Below are 21,619 nucleotides of genomic sequence, written 5' to 3'. Positions count from 1 at the left end.
TTTGACCTAATTCATATTTATAAAACATTATATGCAACAAATGTATAAAACAATTCTTTTAAAATGCACAGGACACATTCGCAAAGATAAATGATATACTGTGTTAAAAAGCAAGTCATAATAAATCTAAATAATTAAAATATTACAGAATATACATTTTAGTAAAAATAAATTAGAAATAAATAAATCACAAGACATGTAGAAAAGCCCCAAATATTTTGAAATAAGGAACACAGTTCTACTAGTGGGTCACAGGAAATTACAAGAAAATTACAGTATTCTGAAATTCATCATGTTCTAATACATGTGATGTACTAGATGATGGTTAATTTATGTGCCAATTTGACTGAGCTAAGGCATGTCCAGATATCTGGTAAAACATTAATTCTGGGTGTGTCTGTGAGGATACTTCAGTTAGAGATTAGCACTTGAATCAGCAGATTGAATAAAGAAGATCCACCCTCACCAACGTAAATGGGCATCATCTAATCCACTAACAGCCTGAATATAATGCAAAAGTGAAGGAAGTGCTAATTCGTCTCTCTGAACTGGGACATCCATCTTCTGCCCTCAGTCATTGCATTCCTGGTTTTCAGATTCAGACCAGAACTTACACTATGGGATGCCCTCATCATCAGCACCAAGAGTTGGACCAAGACTTACACCATTGGCTTCACTGGTTCTCATGGCCTTCTGCTTTGGAACTTCCTGGACTTCATAATTACATGAGAAACGTCCAGGTTTGGTTAAGTTAATTAATGAGTTTATTTATTTTTAAGATATTTTAATTATAAGGTCTGTTTCTCTGGAGAAACCCTAATATACAGCTAAAGCAGACGTTAGAGAAAAATTTACAATTACTTATATAATCAATATTGTCTATAAAAGCTAGAAACAGAGGAATAAAAGTAAACTTTAAGTAGAAAGTAGAAGGAAGAATAAAAGATATTAGAAATTAGCAAAATGGATAATAAAAACTAGAAAATTGACAAAGCCAAAATTTTGTTCTTTGAAAAGATTGATAAAATTAATAAATCTCAAGCTAAAAATAATTGAAAAGAGATAAAATACAAAATTTAAAAATTATGATAAAATCAGTATCAGAAATAGACTAACATGTATTTTATTACACATATTTTAGAAAGATAATAGAATATTAGGAAGTACTTTATGATTTCAGTAGACAATTTTATTGATGTATACAACTTACAAAGACTAACCCGAGATGAAATTTTTAAAAGTGCATTTACTAAAAACAAAAAGACAAACACACATATTGAATGGTAAAAGCCTAAAAAGTTCCCCCTCTGTATTTGGAAAAAAGAAAATAACGTCTGTTCTCACTGCTTCAATTTGACATTTTACTAGTGAATTCAGAAATAAACAAAAGTAAAGCAAGTAAAAGACATAAAGACTGGAAAGGAAGACAAAACTTTCTCTGATTTGTAGGTGACATGATTGTTTGCTTCCAAAATCTTAAGGAATCTATAAAACAATGACTAGAACTAACAAGTGAATTTAGGAAGGTCACAATTACAGAATACAAAATTTGATTGTATTTCTATATTCTAATAGAAAACAATGGAAAAGGGGAAATTTTTAAATTCCATCACAGTAATATGAAAACTTAAAATAAGATAAAAAAGTAATAAATATTGCAAGATGGCTGCACTAAAAAGTTTAAAGCAATGCTGAAAGAAATTAAGACCTAAATAAGTATACAGATAGACTTGTTTATAGAGAAGTCTCACTATTCTTAGTTCATCCAAATAGATCTACAGCAGTAAATTGCAAGCATTTTTCTTTCAGAACCCCCAAAACACCTTTGAAATTATTGAGAATCTCCAAAGACTTTCCTTTTGGTGAGTTATATCCATTTACAGTATTATAAATTAAATAAATGTACATTTACAATATTATAAATTAAAACTAAAAAAAAATACTAATTTAGTAATTTGTTTAAAAATAACTATAAACCTATTATATTAAGTATGTTTGTTTTTTAAATCTACATTCTCTAATACAAAAATAATCTAGGAGAGTAGAACTGTTTTTAAAATTTTGAAAATCTGTATGCCTGAGATAGGAACTTCTACTGTTAGTTGATGTGACATGCTGTCTTGCTCGCACTGCATGAAGTAATGCTGGCCTCATATAGATGCATAGCTGGAGAAGGGAGGGGTATTTAAAGTTGGCTTCTCACGTAACTGTAGATATTCTTCTTTGATATTATACTAAAACTTGCTAAGAAAATAAAGGAAGCAGTCACAGTGCACTCTGAAAATGCATAGTTCTATCAAAGCTCACAGACACGAACACAAATTAAGATTTGGATATCAGAGAAGACTCTATAAAAAAAAGATGGTTAAACTGAAACCAGAGGATTAAGGATTAAGGAAAGAGTATGTCAGCAAAGGAAAATACTCAAATTAAGACATGATAGACGCACAGATTCAAAAAGACACATGATGACCTCAGCTTAGTAGTTAAACTGAGTATTGAGGGAGGATGGGAGGTTGTTAGAGTAGCAAAAGATGAAACCAAAAAGATAATCGCGCTTCTATGTGAAAGCTGCCCCTATGCAAAGTTAATAACTTTAGTCTTTTCTATCAAGATAGTGAGAATTTATTGAAGGAATTAAGCCAAAGAATGGCAACTCATAAAAGGTGAAAGTTTAAAGAAAGATGGATGAGTCAGTGTGTGAGCTACAGTAGAAAGGACCAATTTAGTAGACCTGCCTTATCTGTGGTTTTATCCCACTTACCCATGGTAAACTGCAGTCCAAAAATATTAAATGGAAAATTCCAGAAATAAACAGTTTTCAATTGTGTGCCATTCTTAGTATCACGAAATCTTGTGCCACCCCCTCTATCCTGTCCAGTATGTGAATCGTTCCTTTGTCCAACATATCTGTGCCTCTGTTACCTGCCCATAGTCTCTTAGCAACCTTCTCAGTTATCAGATCAACTGTTGCCATATCACAGTGTTTGTGTTCACATAACCCTTCCTTTACTTAACAATAGCTTCAAAGCACTGAGTAGTAATGGTGACATATTGTTATAACTGTTCTATTTTATTATTGGTTATTGTTGTTAATCTCTTAAAGTACCTAATTTATAAATTAAACTTTTGCAGTTATGTATGCATAGGGAAAAACAGTATATACAGGGTTTGGAACTATCTGCAGTTTCAAGCACCCATTGCAGGATTTTGGAACATATCCCCCACAGAGAAGGATAAAGTAATATAAAGTCTTAAATACATACATTGGTTTTGGCAATAACAATATTGTTTGTGACTTAATTGAGGAAAAATGGCAGATGAGGCTACATTGCAGTGAGCTGGGGGGAATGGTTGAGGGTAGGTTTAGCTTTCAAGAAGCTTGTCTGGGAGCAAAAAGTGACAGGGTAGTTAGTAGAAGTGACCAACGGGAGGAAGAAGCTGAAGGGAAATAGCCAGTATACCAACAAACATTAAAGCTATGAATCTGGAAAAGAACAAAAGACGAACCTTGTATGTGGAGGTATACCAGATCTGCTCTACTAAAAGTAAAGATGGATTGCAATTTATGCATTAATTATTTTTGAAATTATTTTCCTTACTATATATTTTGAAACAGCCCTCATAAAGGTTGTTTCATTTTACTCACTTTGCTTAGTCAACTTTCATCTCCCAGAACATGAATACGTAAATCATAGTTGAATACTAAATAAATAATTTTTAAACTTCAAATTAATCGTGCCTGAATTTCTGAGCTTTTATTTTATGCTGAAATTGTGGGGTGTTGTTTGATTAATTCATTTATTTGAAGAATGAAAACATGCCTACTACATTCAGAACCAAATCTTCTAGAACATTCATGTGAGTCCCACAGAAGTACATATCTCACATGTGACATATGTACCATATTTGTTTACTTCTTTTGTTGAGAGGATTTGGGCTTTTTGTTTCTGTGGATTTCTAATATAAAAATTCAGCTGGTTACAAGTTCCAGAGTAGTGATCTTTAATATAGCTTAAATGGATAAAATAACTTGAAACCAGTTTATCAAGTAGAATCAGAGAGTCTTTAATATCATTAACTTGCCTAAAAATGATGCATAATTTGTTTTATAATCTGTTTCCCCATCATTTGTAGTTGTGAAGATGCCTGTCATTTGAAATATTCCTGCTATAGCAGTTAAATGAGGAATACAAGCAGACTGGCTGAATGGTCCTTGATAACGGTGTGTGGCTAATGAAAGCCATTTGAGTTTATCAGTTGGCAACTCAGGAGCATGAGGATGACTAGAGTTTATAGCAGTCATTTCTCTCTTGTACTTCTCTGGTATGAACAAATAAATCTTTTCGGAAAGCTTGAAACTGTAATAACTAGAGGCATTACCATAGAAACAAAGCAGGAGCATCAGTAAATCAGTAACAAAAATTCCAAAATACAGAACAACTGATGAAAGCTGCCCAATTTTATAAAATGCTATGTGTTTTGATCCAGGTATATGTGTGAGTATATGATGAGATATTTTAAATAGAAAACAATTGAATTACATTCAAGTGTTATAAAATAGAAGATCAATTTGATATTAGATTGATATGTGTGTGATTTTATTTGCAAATTTAAATGGCAACACAAGTTCTATGTCAATCTAGAGTAAACCAAGGGAGTACTAACTTACCATGTATGACAGATTCTACATTGGGTGGTCTAGAGTAGGCAGATCTCAGAAATGAGCAGCAGATATGAATTACTGTAAGGGAAAGGTCCCTCTTAAGTAGAGACTGCTGTGACAAGGCTGAGGACTAAAAGAGCACAATCAGTGCAGCTACTGTGACATAAGATACAGAAAGTCCTCTCAGATCCTCTGGTGTAAGAAAGCAACATCTTTCAAAAGACGAAAGGATACCTTGGAAGCAAGGACTATGCTCTTGATAGCAGTGTTTAGTGAAGGCTTTAAGCTAGGTCAGAGAAGCATCAGAGGCATGGCTATGCAGAGAAATTTCATTACAATGAAAGAATTCATGTCTTTAGCCACGGACTCCTAGCAAACTCTCTCACTCCTTCCACTCCTGCTCTGACCCCCACAAAAGCCTCCTGCTGATATTTTGTCTGGAAATTTTAATTAATTCATATATGAGTAATAATAAACCCCACAGCATCCTGTTAAGGGTTCAAATGTATCCCTCAAAAAGTTATGTTGAAATCCTAGTCCTCAGTATCTTGAGATGTGACCATATTTGGATATAGGGTTGTTGCAAATGTGATTAGTTAAGATGAGGTCATACTGGAGTAGGGTGTACTCTTAATTCAATATAACTCATAGCTTTATAAGAAGGGAAAAGACACAGAGACTCAAGAAAGAACACGATGTGATGATAAAGGCAGAGCCTATAATGCTACAGCTGCAAGTGAAGGAATGCTAAGGATTGCTGGCAAACTACCAGAAACTAGGACACAAGGAAGGATTCTCCCCAGCAGCTTTCAAAGCATGCATGGACCTGCAAACATTTTGACTTTGGACTTTCAGCCTTCAGAACTGTGAGACAATAAGTTTTGTGGTTTTATTGATTTTGCAAGATGATGGAGGAACATAAAGAATTTTATGCAAGACTACCTGTGAAAGAGTACTGATCACAACAGAGCAAGCAATAAAATGGGGACATTTACATATCAGAAGTGTCTGTCATTTATTTAATCAAAGTCAAGCCTTGGTATTCTAAGACTAACTGGTGTCATTTTCCCCTATACTCGCTTACTGTCTCTCTCTCTCTTTCTCTTGCTCTCTCACACACACACATATGTTCTTTAATACAGAGACCACTGAAAATTGGATATTATATACATCAGTCTGAGTTCAGAATATTTCAAGTAAAATTACACTTTGGCTATATAAATTGTTGTCCATGGAAAACAGAGCAATCTTCTAGTCATAATAGCAAACGAAATTTGCAAATGGAAAGGGAATGTATTGGAATCACTCAAATAAAGAACCAGGCTATGGAAGGACAAAACTCAGCTCTGGGGAGTCTGCATAGAAGGAACTGGTAAACAGTCTTTTCAAGGTGCCACCTTTGAGGGGAATGAGCCTTAACCCTTGCAAGTATTTCTGATGCTGTTCTTACAAGTAAAATTCCAGGAAGATCCAAGATGGCTGGTTAGGAGCAGCTCAGGATTGCAGCTCCCAGTGAAAGCGCAGAGGGTGAGTGGACACTGCATTTCCAGACGGATTTTTACTGCCCACAGACCAGGAGATTCCCAGGTGGAGGAGCCCCATGGGTCACCAGGGCAGCTGTTTTGGCTGGCACAGCTGTTTTGCCTGTGCCCCAGTGCAGCGGTTCCCAGTGCAGAGTAAACGGGACTGTGGCCCCACTTAGCCAGCAAGGGGAGCTGAAACAGGGGGCCAGGCCAGGAGATTTCTGGGCAAAAAAGCACAATGAATCTCAGAGCCGCGGTTTCAGCCAACGCAGTGGGTGACCGCATGGGAAATTACACAGATCCCAGCGCCTATTCAACAGGCGACCAGGACACCTGGGAGAGAGCCGACCGTTCAACTAAAAAACAAAAGGCTCTGAGGCAGGGAGCCAGGTGATTAGGCCCGGCTGATCCCACCCACACAAAAACAAAAACAAAAACAAAAACAAAAAAACAGCAATTGGAAATGCTCTGGGTTGAGAGTTTCACAGCAAGCACAGCTGAACCTGGGATGGTTCAGCTCTGTGGGGGAGGGGCGTCCACCATTACCGAGGCACTCCACCACTATGGAGGCAGTCCACCATTCCTGAGGCAGCCTGCTGTTGCCGAGGCAACCCACCATTACAGAGAGAGTCCGTCATTACAGAGGCAGGCCACCATTGCTGAGGCAGTTCTAACTACACCTATATAAACAGGACTGCAGGGAAGTTCACACGGCAGTTGGGCGGAGCCCACAGCAGCTCAGCGAAGCCTCTGCAGGCTCAGAGTGATTAGACTGCCTCCTTATGGGCAGGGCAGCCCAGAAGAAAAAAAAAAAGGTAGCAGCACAGCGGAAACTAATAAAGCCCTAACTCCCTGGGACAGAACACCTGGGGAAAAAAAGGGGTTTATGAGTTCTGCTGCTGCAGACTTAAACTTACCTGCCCAGCAGCTCTGAATGAACAACGGGGCTCACAGCTCAGCACTTGAGCTACTATAAAGGACAGACAGTTTCCTCAAGCAACTCCCTGACCCCAGTATATCCAAAGAGTCACCTCATAAAGGAGAGCACAGACTGAAATTTGGCAGGTATCCTTCTGGGACAAAGCAGAAGAAGAAACTGGTAGCAACCTTTACTGTTTGGCAGCTGCTGCAAGTGATCCCCAGGCAAACAGAGCCTGGAGTGGACCTCAGCAGTCCTACAGCAGAGAGGCCAGACAGTTAAAAGGAAAACTAAGAAACAGAAATAACTTCATCATCAACAAACAGGACGTCCACTCAGAGACCCAATCAGAAAGTCAACAACTACAAAGTCGATAGGTGGATAAATCCACAAAGATGGGAAGAAACCAGCACAAAAAGGATGAAAACACCTGAAACCAGAACACCTCTCCTCCTACAAGGGATCACAACTCCTCACCAGCAAGAGAACAAGACTGGATGGAGAATGAGTGTGATGAAATGACGGAATCAGCCTTCAGAAAGTGTGTAATAAGAAACTTCCGTGAGCGAAAAGAACATGTTGTAACCCAATGCAAAGAAACTAAGAACCTTGAAAAAAGATTTGATGAAATGCTAACGAGAATGGACAACTTAGAGAGGAATATAAGTGAATTGATGGAGCTGAAAAACACAACACGAGAACTTTGTGAAGCATGCAAAAGTTTCAACAGCTGAATTGACCAAGCAGAAGAAAGGATATCAGAGGCCAAAGATCAACTCAATGAAATAAAATGAGAAGGCAAGATTAGAGAAAACAGGGTAAAAAGGAATGAACAAAGTCAACAAGAAATATGGGACTATGTGAAAAGACCTAATCTACGTTTGATAGGTGTACCTGAATGTGACGAAGAGAATGCATCCAAGCTGGAAAATGCTCTTCAGGATATTATCCAGGAAAACTTCCTCAACCTAGCAAGGCAGGCCAATATTCAAGTCCAGGAAATACAGAGAACACCACAAAGATATTCGTCTAGAAGAGCAACCTCAAGGCACATAATCATCAGATTCACCAGGGTTGAAATGAAGGAGAAAATACTAAGGGCAGCCAGAGAGAAAGGTCAGGTTACCCACAAAGGGAAGCCCATCAGACTCACAGCAGATCTCTCAGTAGAAACCCTACAGGCCAGAAGAGAGTGGGGGCTGATATTCAACATCCTTAAAGAAAAGAACTTTCAACCCAGAATTTCATATCCAGCCAAACTAAGCTTCATAAGTGAAGGAAAAATAAAATCCTTTGTGAACAAGCAAGTACTCAGAGATTTCATCACCACCAGACCAGCTTTACAAGAGCTCCTGAAGGAGGCACTACACATAGAAAAGAACAACCAGTACCAGCCACTCCAAAAACATACCAAATGGTAAAGAGCATCAACACAATGAAGAATCTGCATCAACCAATGGGCAAAACAGCCAGCTAGCATCAAAATGGCAGTATCAAATTCACACATAACAATATTAACCCTAAACGTAAATGGACTAAATGCCCCAATCAAAAGACACAGACTGGAAAATTGGATAAAAAGCCAAAACCCATTGGTATGCTGTATCCAGGAAACCCATCTCACATGCAAGGATACACAAAGGCTCAAAATAAAGGGATGGAGGAAGATTTACCAAGCAAATGGAGAGCAAAAAAAAAGCAGGAGTTGCAATTCTCATCTCTGATAAAATAGACTTTAAAGCAACAAAGATCAAAAGAGACAAAGAAGGACATTACATAATGGTAAAAGGATCAATGCCACAAGAATAGCTAATGATCCGAAATATATATATGCACCTAATACAGGAGCACCCAGATACATAAGGCAAGTTCTTAATGACTTACAAAGAGACTTAGACTCACACACAATAATAGTGGGAGACTTTAACACACCATTGTCAATATTAGACAGATCAACGAGACAGAAAATTAACAAGGATATCCAGGACTTGAACTCAGACCTGGACCAAGCAAACCTAATAGACATTTACAGAACTCTCCACCCCAAATCCACAGAATATACATTCTTCTCAGCACCACATCACACCTCTAAAATTGACCACATAATTGGAAGTAAATCACTCCTCAGCAAATGCAAAAGAACAGAAACCATAACAAACAGTCTCTCAGACCACAGTGCAATCAAGTTAGAACTCAGAATTCAGAAACCAACCCAGAACCACACAGCTTCATGGAAACTGAACAACTTTCTCTTGAATGTTGACTAGATAAACAATGAAATTAAGGCAGAAATAAAGATGTTCTTAGAAACCAACGAGAACGAAGACACCACATACCAGAATCTCTGGGGCACATTTAAAGCAGTCTCTAGAGGATAATATATAGCAATAAGTGCTCACATGAGAAGAAAGGAAAGATCTAAAATTGACACCCTATCGTCAAAATTGAAAGAGCTAGAGGAGCAAGATCAAAAAAACTCAAAACCTAGCAGAAGACAAGAAATAACTAAGATCAGAGCAGAACTGAAGGAGAGAGAGACACGAAAAACCCTTCAAACAATCAATAAATCCAGAAGATGGTTTTTTGAAAAGATCAACAAAATAGACAGACCACTAGCCAGATTAATAAAAAAGAAAAGAAAGAATAACCAAATAGATGCAATAAAAAATGATAAAGGGGATATCACCACAGATTCCACAGAAATTCAAACCATCATCAGAGATTATTACAAACAACTCTATGCATGTAAACTAGAAAACCTGGAAGAAATGGATAAATTCCTGGACACTTGCCTCCTCCCAAGCCTAAACCAGGAAGAAGTTGAAATCCTGAATAGACCAATAACAAGATCTGAAGTCGAGGCAGCAATTAAGAGCCTATCACCCAAAAAAAGCCCAGGTCCAGATCGGTTCACAGCCGAATTCTACCAGACATACAAAGAGGAACTGGTACCATTACTTCTGAAACTATTCCAAATAATCCAAAAGAGGGAATCCTTCCCAAACCATTTTATGAGACCAACATCATCCTGATACCAAAACCCAGCAGAGACTCAACAAGAAAAGAAAACTACAGGCCAATATCCATGATGAACATAGATGCAAAAATCTTCAATAAAATACTGGCAAGCCGATTGCAACAGCACATCAAAAAACTTATCCACCATGATCAAGTAGGATTCATCCCAGGGATGCAAGGCTGGTTCAACAAACGCAAGTCTATATATATAATTCACCACATAAACAGAACCAAAGACAAAAACCACATGATTATCTCAATTGATGCAGAGAAGGCCTTCAACAAAATTCAACAGCCCTTTATGCTAAAAACCCTCAATAAACTAGGTATTGACAGAATGTATTTCAAAATAATAAAAACTATTTATGACAAACCAACAGCCAATATCATACTGAATGGGCAAAAACGGGAAGCATTCCCTTTGAAATCTGGCACTAGACAAGGATGCCCATTCTCACCACTCCTATTCAATATAGTACTGGAAGTTCCAGCCAGAGCAATCAGGCAAGAAAAAGAAATAAAGGGTATTCAATTAAGAAAGGAGGAAGTCAAATTGTCTCTCTTTGCAGACAACATGATTGTATATCTAGAAGACCCCATCAGCTCAGCCCAAAATCTCCTGAAACTGATAAGCAACTTCAGCAAAGTCTCAGGATACAAAATCAATGTGCAAAAATCACAAGTATTCCTATACACCAATAACAGACTTAAAGAGAGCCAAATCAAGAACGAACTGCCATTCACAATTGCTACAAAGAGAATAAAATACCTAGGAATACAACTAACAAGGAACATAAAGGACCTCTTCAAGGAGAACTCCAAACCACTGCTCAATGAAATAAGAGAGGACACAAACAGATGGAGAACCATTCCATGTTTGTGGTTAGGAAGAATCAATATCGTGAAAATGGCCATAGTGCCCAAAGTAATTTACAGATTCAATGCTATCCCCATCAAGCTACCAATCAATGACCTTCTTCACAGAACTGGAAAAAACCACCTTAAACTTCATATGGAACCAAAAGAGAACCCGCATAGCCAAGTCAATTCTAAGCAAAAAGAACAAAGCAGGAGGCATCACACTACCGGACATCAAACTCTACTACAAGGCTACAGTAATCAAAACAGTATGGTACTGGTACCAAAACAGAGGTATAGACCAATGGAACAGAACAGAGGCCTCGGAGGCAACACAACATATCTACAACCATCCGGTCTTTGACAAACCTGACAAAAACAAGCAATGTGGAAAGGATTCCCTGTTTAATAAGTGGTGCTGGGAAAACTGGCTAGCCATATGCAGAAAGCAGAAACTGGACCCCTTCCTGACACCTTACACTAAAATTAACTCCAGATGGATTAAAGACTTAAACATTAGGACCTAACACCATAAAAACCCTAGAAGAAAACCTAGGCAAAACCATTCAGGACATAGGTGTAGGCAAGGACTTAACGACCAAAACACCAAAAGCATTGGCAACAAAAGCCAAAATAGACAAATGGGATCTAATCAAACTCCACAGCTTCTGCACGGCAAAAGAAACAGTCATTAGAGTGAATCGGCAACCAACAGAATGGGAAAAAAATTTTGCAGCTTACCCATCTGACAAAGGGCTGATATCCAGAATTTACAACAAACTAAAATAGATTTACAAGAAAAAAACAAGCCCATTCAAAAGTGGGTGAAGAATATGAACAGATACTTTACAAAAGAAGACATACATGAGGCCAACAAACATAGGAAAAAATGCTCATCATCACTGGTCATTAGAGAAATACAAATCAAAACTACATTGAGATACCATCTCACGCCAGTTAGAACGGCGATCATTAAAATATCTGGAGACAACAGATGCTGGAGAGGATGTGGAGAAATAGGAACACTTTTACACTGTTGGTGGGAGTGTAAATTAGTTCAACCATGTGGAAGACAGTGTGGCGATTCCTCAAGGACCTAGAAATAGAAATTTCATTTGACCCAGCAATCCCATTACTGGGTATATATCCAAAGGATTATAAATCGTTCTACTATAAGGACACATGCACACGAATGTTCATTGCAGCACAGTTTACAATAGCAAAGACCTGGAACCAACCCAAATGCCCATCGATGATAGACTGGACAGGGAAAATGTGGCACATATACACCATGGAATATTATGCAGCCATCAAAAACGATGAGTTCGTATGCTTTGTAGGGACGTGGATGAACCTGGAAACCATCATTCTCAGGAAACTGACACAAGAACACAAAATCAAATACCGCATGTTCTCACTCATAGGCGGGTGTTGAACAATGAGAACACATGGACACAGGGAGGGGAGCACTACACACTGGGGTCTGTTGGGGGAAATAGGGGAGGGACAGTGGGGGGTGGGGAATTGGGGAGAGATAGCATGGGGAGAAATGCCAGATATAGGTGAATGGGAGGAAGGCAGCAAATCACACTGCCACGTATGCACCTATGCAACAATCTTGCATGTTCTTCACATGTACCCCAAAACCTAAAATGCAATTAAAAGTAAATAAGTAAATAAATAAATAAATAATAAAATTCCAAGAAACGACCACATGCTGTAACACCAGATTGTATCCAGTAGGTAAAATATAGCAAGCCCAAATGAAAGAAAATTTACCAGGAAAAGATAGAATAAATGCTGAGATCTAAAGCAGCAGGTGTCCATTAGGAATGTCATGGTCTTTATGCTTACACTGGTGGCTTGGGAGAAAGGGACCAGACAATTTATCTAAATCTCAGAGATGTTAGAGAAGCTAAGAGGTAGAGAAGCACTGAAGAAGGCACAAGACTTAGAAACAGTTTATGGGGGCTAGTTCCTACATACCTCCACCTTCTGTTCACTACTGTTTTTCCCAAACATCTTCCTCATCCCATGTAACTATTCTGTATTCACACTCACTCTTGCTTGTACATGTCTTTCTCCCACTGGCATTTCATGACTCCTGCCGAAGGACGTAAAACCTTTCCATTTATCGCCACCTTTTTGTAATTCTGAGACATTCCCTTTAAAAGAATGCACCTGAATTTGCCCATATTTCTTATGTTATTAATGAGTAGTAGATTATGAAAATCACCTGTTACCTTTCTAGGGTACCTTCATCCATTTATTTGAAGGCTGCCTTGGATATTTGAGACTTTCAGCTCAAAGGAATGTCTATGCTTATGAAAATGTACTAAATCCCCTTAAGTAAGAGGAACCACTGTTCAGAACCATAAGCTCCAAAGAACCACTGTTGGTTGGAAAGATACTGCCAAACCCATAACCAGCTTGTCCAAGATCCAATAAGCTTTTTCAGAATTTTTACAATCTTGTTTTCTGATTTGGTAGTGTAAAATTTCCATCTGCTTCCACTTTGGAGCAGTTTGGAAAGTACTAGGAAAAAAACTTAGGAGGTAACCAAATCATTCTTGGGCAAACTTTTATTTTTGTGATGACACCATCTGGAATTAAAAAAAATAAAAACAAAAATCACACAAAAAATATAAAGGCCACCACATAAGCCATCTGCTACTAAAGGCCTTTGGCTATTCTTTTCCATATTTACTGCCAAGGGATGTCCCCAACACATTACAATTTCAAGTTTAGGGTTCCAAATGGCAACCTTTTAAATAGCAGGAAAACAGTAGCAGTGGAAACACAATAACAGATACTTACGATTTTAAAGGTTTGAATATTTTTATATTTGTACTAAGTACATGTTCAGATAAACACATGAAGATGAAGGAGCAGAATGACATTTTAATCATTCTTAAGCAGGAAAAAAATAAATACTTTTTTTTGGCATGGAAACTTTCCACTTTTAGTAAGAGAAGATTGAGAGAAGGCAGAGTACACTGTCAGGTTCAATTAATTGTTGAAACCAAACAAAAATAGCCTCTCATGGCTCTCATTGTTCTGCAGCTGTTGACTTTATAATGCCTGCTGTCTCCTTCCTTATGACTAATCATCATGGTTGCCTAGTTTCCTTTCTTGATTTCCTACCAGAAATTGTGATGTGTCATAGGAAGAAAGGGCAACCCTTCAAGCATTTCTTTCCAGGTCTTTTGAACACATTCATCCTGGAGCATTTGTCTTTTTCTTCAAATTAGTAAATTTCTTGACCTGCCTAGACTGAGAAACTATGTTTGTGAGTGTACATGCTTCCACTATTTGATAAGGGAGCCTAAGTAGCTTCCTGCTTTAAAGAGGTCAAAAAGATGGGAGTCTTGAATGGAATGTGTGCACAAGTCTTCAGCCTAATGTGTTTTTCTTTTTCAAAATCTCGCTTTGCTTCTTTTTACTCTGTTGAAGAGTTGTAGATTGCTAAAAGTATCACCTGCTTCCTGAGTTTAGCAATTTCTAAAAGGGTTATATCATGAGTATATAAAATCCCATTTAGTTGAATATTAAAATTCTAGCAACTTGACTTTTCAGAATACAGAAAAGAACTTCAGAGGAAAAGGAAAAGACTACTAACATAGTTGTAAAACTTGATGCACTAAGACTTCAGTACTTTTGGTATTAAGAAGAGTCTTACAATTTTGAACACTGTCTGGCATATACGAAACATTAGATAAGTGTTTATGGCATTGCTGGAACTTAGATTAGCTGATTTTGGACATAAATCCAGCAGACTTGGTTATCATGTTTCTCAGGAAAAGAGAAAACGATTACCAATATTTTTGAATTATGGCAGAAGACAACAAAATGAGAATGTTGTAAAAATCTACAGCTGATATCTAGCCATAAAAATAAGACCAAAAATTACAAAACACAATTGCGGTAGTTGGTCCACTTGACATGCCCAAGGACATAAAATAAATTAGATCACCCTTTAGAGACACCATCCTGATGATCATAGTAACTACCATCGAATTATCAAGGGAAAGCCCAATTAGGTTTCATTTATGCTAAGAAAGCAATATAAAGTAAAATATAAAAAATGTAAAGTTTAAGGGGCGTAGACTGAAGCACTAAGTGGGAGTTTCATCATCCTGGAAAACCTACTTAAATAGGGCAGCTCATTCATCACAGATTTTAGTTCTCAATGGGCCTTGACGAATTCACTGACGCTGTCAGATCTGAAGATATCCTATCACACAGTCTCATGCTTTATTTACACGGCATAGAGATTAGGGTGAACACAATCCTCTCTCTTCATGTTAGACCATGTATGGCTCCCTTTACAAAGGAAAAAAAAAGGAGCTGTCTGAACTTAGGAAGCCTCCAACCTGCCTTTGGGGAGAGTGCAGCTCCTTTGCTCAGAATGAGTCACTCAGTCTGGTGCACCCCACCTAACTGGGATGGACACTGGCCTTGGTTCCTTACAAGTCCCTTAGGCAGCCTGGCTGGATTCATGATTCAGAGTAAGCTTTAGTGCATCTCCCACCTGTGTGTGCTTGCTACGAGTTCTCTCCAGGCCACCAGGTAGTTTTTCCTCATCTACCATCACCAACACCACTCTTGGCCACATAGGCCCTCACGCTCATGCCCCAGCAGCTTTATATATACCCATTTCTTTCACCTCCAGGCCTTTATCCCCAATGTGTCCTCTTTCTGACAGTCATCTTTTCCTCTGTATAGCCCTAGCCACCTCCCACCACCTTTTCCCGCAGCTTAGCAGTTCTCAACTTTGGGCAATTTTGTCTCCCAGGGACATTTGACAATATCTCAAGACATTTTTGATTGTCATAACCTGAAGAAAGACACTGCCAGCATGTAGTGGGCAGAAGCCAGGACTTCCATCAAACATCTTCCACTGTACAGGCCAGTCCTCCAAACAAAAAATTATCCTGTGCAAATTGTCAAAAATGCCAAGACTGGAGGATGCTGCAATCTTCCCAGTCTTCGTTCTTACATCTCAGTTCAAATCTTACCTCCTTTGAAACCTTCCCTGAACGCTATTCCTCACTAAAGGAGAAGTGTTAGCTATCCCTACTCTTTTCTCTTTTAGTACTTGATATAACATCCTTTCTTGAGCTTTCTATACCATATCAAAATCGCCTTTGCCTGCATTCCCCACCCACCCACTAATCTGTTAGCTCCTGTGGGCAGGGTGCTGTCTTTTTCATCCATGTCCAGCCAGCACCCAGACTAGTGCCTGGCTTATCGTAACTTTTTAAAAAATGTTTGAGTGATTGAATTTAAAAGATTAATATTGTTTTAAACTTTATCCATTTGCTTTTTTTGCTAATCATTTGGCAACATTAGAGACACCTTGCTGATCCCCAGAATCTTCCGATCCATCAGGAATCTTTAAATATAGGGTAAGTGATCCTCATCTTCTTACATTTCACTCTGTCTGTGTTCTGGAGTACCTCAGAAAGGATGGCATCTTTGAGAATAATCTTTGGATGTTGATAACAGTGCATTCAAAGTTAACTGAGAGGCAAATGTTAGCCAAAAATAATTTGATGAGTTAGATTTCTTATCTCATTAACAGTATAGGCACTGAAGCCGGATTGCCTGGGTTCAAATCTAGGACCTGCCACCTACCACCTGTGTGACCTCCAGCATATTACTTACACATCCTGTGCTTCAGGTTTCCGTCTGAAAGAAAATGGGGATGATCATAGTATAAAACTCAAAGCTTTGTGATGAGGATTACCCGAGTTAGTATTTGTAAAATGCTTAGAATAGCGCTTGGTACCCAGTAAGTGGTTGTTAAATAAGGATGGAACGTAGGCTAGTGTCAACCCTTTGCTACTTGTAATGACTGCATCAAACCATGTAAATACATCTCATTCTAAAATATAACTCTACTTCATTGCATTCCTAAGGAGACTGGATGAACACGGGATAAAAGATAAGACAACAGACAACTAAGGTTTACCCATCATGTTTCTAAGTCAGACCAAAGTAACTGCCCAGAATTTGTCAAGCTTTTCTAGTCAAGCATTCAGACTCTCCAGAACTTGTCAAGCATTCAGGTGACAGAATGTCTTACAATCCTGGCATAAATACAAAACCCACTGATAATCTACGATTGCCACCGCTGCTGCATTCTAATTTTCCTGCTTCAAAGTGGCATTTTAATCATTCTGCCCATGGCAACTAATGTCCTTTAAATTAGCATTAAAAATTCATTCTTTTGGTTTGTCCTTCCTGAATCAAGCTAATTAACTATCAGCTGAGAGCTCTTTAAATTATAACCTGAATGGGATACATTTTTCTAATTTATAATGCCTTATCTAGGCAAATTTAAAAGCCAGAAAAAAGTGAATTAATTAATATTAATTAAAGAGTACAGCATGGAACGAATGCCAGGTCAATCTTTGGAGTGTGCTTGGAAAGCCACTGTTGGGACTAATTTGTCCCTTTGCAGCATAGAACTTTGGACAAAAGGCTTTGCTCTGGTAGCCTTGTAAGGAATAAGAAAGCAAAGCCAGAGATAAGACTAGAAGTAGCAATGAATACAGATATGATACATCTATATTTACATATATTGTCTACTTAATATTTCATATTCTCTATAATAAGAAACCAAATTATCAAATCAGTCCCTGAAGTTTTTCACAATATTTTCTAGACTTTTTAAAAAGAAATTCCCTTTTATTTTTAATCAGCAAGTATTGTCTGAATGCCTGTAACATACAAAGTTTTACACAGGGAAATACAAAGATAAGAGGGCCATAACCCAAAGAACGTAAAGCAGCACCATTCGATAGGGCTTTCTGTGATGAGGAAATGTTCTATATCTGCACCATCAAATAAAGTGACCACCTGTGCATATTCAGCACTCGTGATGTGGCTCATGTGATTGAGAAATAGATTTTTCACTTTATTAAATTTAAATAGCCACATGTGGATGCCGGTTGTCGTACTGGACATCTCAGGTCTAGAAGGTAAGAGAAACTGCATATTTATTTTTGTCTCTTAAAAATTTTCAAAGTTTGTCAGTGTTTCTTTTATACCACACTATTGTATGTTTCTCTTTGTTTCTGTGCCTCTGTCTCCCTCCCTCTCTGTCTCTCCACGTTTCACATACGCACACACACAAACACATACACACACACAAACACATACACACATGCATGCACATATCTCTCTCTCTTTTCTGTTCACTGTCATATTTATCATCCTGATTTTCTTCAGGGCTATGATGATCAGCTTGGAGAGACAGAGTGTATCAGAGTTACTGGGAGACAAAAAAGAAAATTCCTACATAATCAAGGTTATAATTTTATAATTAAAAATGAGAAACTCATTTAAACACATTATAAAAAAGTAAAATGGATAGATGATTTGAAGAACAGAGTTTTCAACAGAAAACTATACCTGTCCCCAAGGTGAAGTATCAGAATCTAGGAAGAGATAGAAGAGATGCTGTGAGACTGTTATGTTAAGCGAATAGGTACATGGGTTTACAAACTTTAAGAAATACTAAACTAGCTTAAAAACAATTAAAACATATTGTCCTAAAGGGCTGAAGGGTCCTTTTACCACGTAAGACATTATATATAATCATTATTTCAACACATATCAGAAATTCACTAAGCGTTCTGGGGACCAAGTTCCTTAATTCATCCAGAAGCGGTCCCTGAATCCTCCAGAAAGTCACTGACACAATTACTAGTTGTACCTATTGGACAAAATAATTTGGATTTTACCCTAATATACCTAAATGTAAATAAAGATATTAGGAATATAGCTGTAAAAAACTGGTTTAATATAAAGTTTAACAAACCACTATACATGAGCAAAAATACATTCAAAATACAATAAAATTATTTGTTCAGAACATATAATTGAGGTTTTTTTTTCCCTCAAATTCAAACCTAAAAATCAGTGGGAGGTATTTTGTAAGTAAGGACTAAATTCCAGAAGGTTTGGTAAAGTTATTTTATGTTCATCAAAGATGGATTTCAGATTCAATCATTTTCTTCATTGAGCTATTAAATTATGTTACCTTACCCCCATCTTTTTGTGCTTGACTTGCACAATACCAATATTGCCACCTATGGGTCAACATGATTTTGTGGGACGTTTTACTTGACCAAGATGAGGAAGAAAAAAAGGTATTTGGAGAATGGATCATTTTGGATAGTTGAGTTTGACAGCTACATAGGACCCATGCTTTTACATATCTTTTTTTTTTTTAGTAGTTTTGGATGGAAAGCCTCTTCAAAGATATTACACAAGTCCCTAACGTTTTAGCTACTGCACTGAAAATAATTAAAATTTTTGATGACCACAGATAATTATCATCAATATAAATTACTATGCTAGATCAGAGATACTTTTCAAGTGCAAATTTGACCCTAGGTAGAAGCATCTCAAACTGTTGTCTCCTTTGAGTATTTAACTCAGTAGAATATTCAGTCACATGTCTAGACCCCCCCATTCACTTTTCACTGCTCATAGTATATATTCCCATTTGTCAGTTTCCACTCTTTCATGTGCTGATCTCAGTTTCCTATAGTTATAAACCAAATAACTACCCTAGTTAGAGTTGCTGACAAAATAAAGGTAATTGGGAACTGAATATGTGCCTGGAATTTAGAAATCTTACTATAGAGGTTTTGTGACTCTAATTTTGTCTCCTCACATCACATTTTTGTAACTTGCTTTCTGATACACAGCTACATTCCTAATGAAGCAGGAGCAGCTGCGAGAAACAGACCTCTTGGACACTGAACTGGGAAGGAAGAAGTGGTTTATCACGGCCGGGAGCAAGGAGACATGTTTGTCTAACAGCCAACCTTGTGTAACAAAGAGAAGCTCTGCCTTATAGAAGCTTACAACTCTAGATGTTACGTGTGAAAGGGTCCTGGGTCTGGAAATTCCATGTGAAAGGGTCTTGGTCGATGGAGGAGTGAGGTGGGGGTTTGATCTTGTTTAAGTAAAAACAATGCCTTCCGGAGAGATTCCCCCATACTATGTCTGCTATCTCTAAGAAGGCTATAGGAGGCGCCAGTTGGCCAGCCTTTTCTTCTATTGAAATGCAGTGTGGAAGTCAAGGGGAAGGTGATCCCACATGCCTGGGTCTCCTTCCTCACTAACAGGTAATGTAACTGAATAAACATCCTGAATAGGTGACTCACTAATTACTTCTCATTTGAATTTCCCATTATCATTTTTTATTGTTTGAATGACTTGTCATTATTAGTGACTTCTCTCTTTACTTAATTTTTATCTTCATATGTGATCATTCTTCATATGAGAAATAATGTATCAATTTTTAATAAAAAACCATATGATTTTAAAAATATGTGAAAACCTGTTATTATCCCTAAATATTCTAATTCAGTTTCCATATGCCATGTAGCTGTTACTAACAATTTTTTTCCTCCAATTAGCAGGATGTATTATTCTAAGCAAGAGTTAATACATTTTAATTAACTTTTATCTCACTGAAGTTGTAGATAAATCACACCCTGCAATCTGGCAGGCTCTTAAAAACAAAATCTCTCCCAAACTTTAAACTTAGAAGTACTATAGTCAGGTGGTATAGACAAAGTCATGGACACTCCTTTAGAGCTTCAAAGAAATTGGAAGTAGACCTCTTAGTCTGTCTGCTACCATATACTTTCACATTCATCAACAAAATTCTAATGTATAACTTTTCTGAAAAATGAGTTTCCTTTAGACATACATGATCTTTTCTTAGAAAAGTTATTACTTATTATCTCTCTGCATCAAATATTTTTAAATAACAATATGTAAACAATCCTATTAAATAAAGAGAAATTAGATAAATTGAAGAGGGGCTCAGAAAGTACCCACAAAATTCATCTTGGAAAGAGAACCAGGCAAAGAATGTTTCTTCAGATGCTATGTGAAGAAAAAAATTTCCACAGTTTAATGAATTTGGAAAATGCCTCGTATTTTAACAGGTACTTTGATATTCATAATCCACTTCACAGCATTAAATACCAGCAATCCCACAATGAAGAAATATAGGTCAATTTGTTTCACCCAACGTTTCCAAATATACTAGACTATGGAATCATTTCCTTTCTGAATGTCCTTTAGTGTCCAACTGAACTGCTGTACCCTGGGACATGCTAGTCACCTACAGGCTACTCAAATATTTGCTTTGCCCCTCTTTTGAGGCCGTGATAAATTTGTACCTCTTTACATCTCTAACAGTTATTCATCACCAAATAACATGCATTTATCCAGATGAATGTAGCAGTTGTGACCTGTGTCACTTCTAGGCCAAAGGTGTAAGGGCCACTGTGTAATTGGCTACATTCTGTTTTCCCTGCCTTGGGCAACTTGAAAGCATTTATCAAGGTTTAGCCTGGGTCAGCCTGGGGCAGTGAGTAACTGTGATGGGCAGAGCCCCCTGGCAGACCTATAAAAGGTACAGGGTGAGCAGGAAATAACCTTTGTTGGATCAAGCCTTGGGATTTGGGGGCTATTTGTTATGGAGGCATAATAAGGTCATTATGCCTGGGAAAAATATATTGGACTGGGCAGCAAAAAACTTAAAAGTATCAACGAACTTATATCCAAATGAGTTATAGTACCAGAAACAAATTTTACTGC

Source organism: Aotus nancymaae, unplaced genomic scaffold (assembly GCF_030222135.1).
Source record: "Aotus nancymaae isolate 86718 unplaced genomic scaffold, 86718_ANA_hifiasm-v0.15.2.pri h1tg000033l, whole genome shotgun sequence".
In the NCBI taxonomy this organism is placed as follows: Eukaryota; Metazoa; Chordata; class Mammalia; order Primates; family Aotidae; genus Aotus; species Aotus nancymaae.
The sequence above is the reverse complement of the archived record's forward strand: the minus strand, read 5'-3'. Positions refer to the sequence as shown.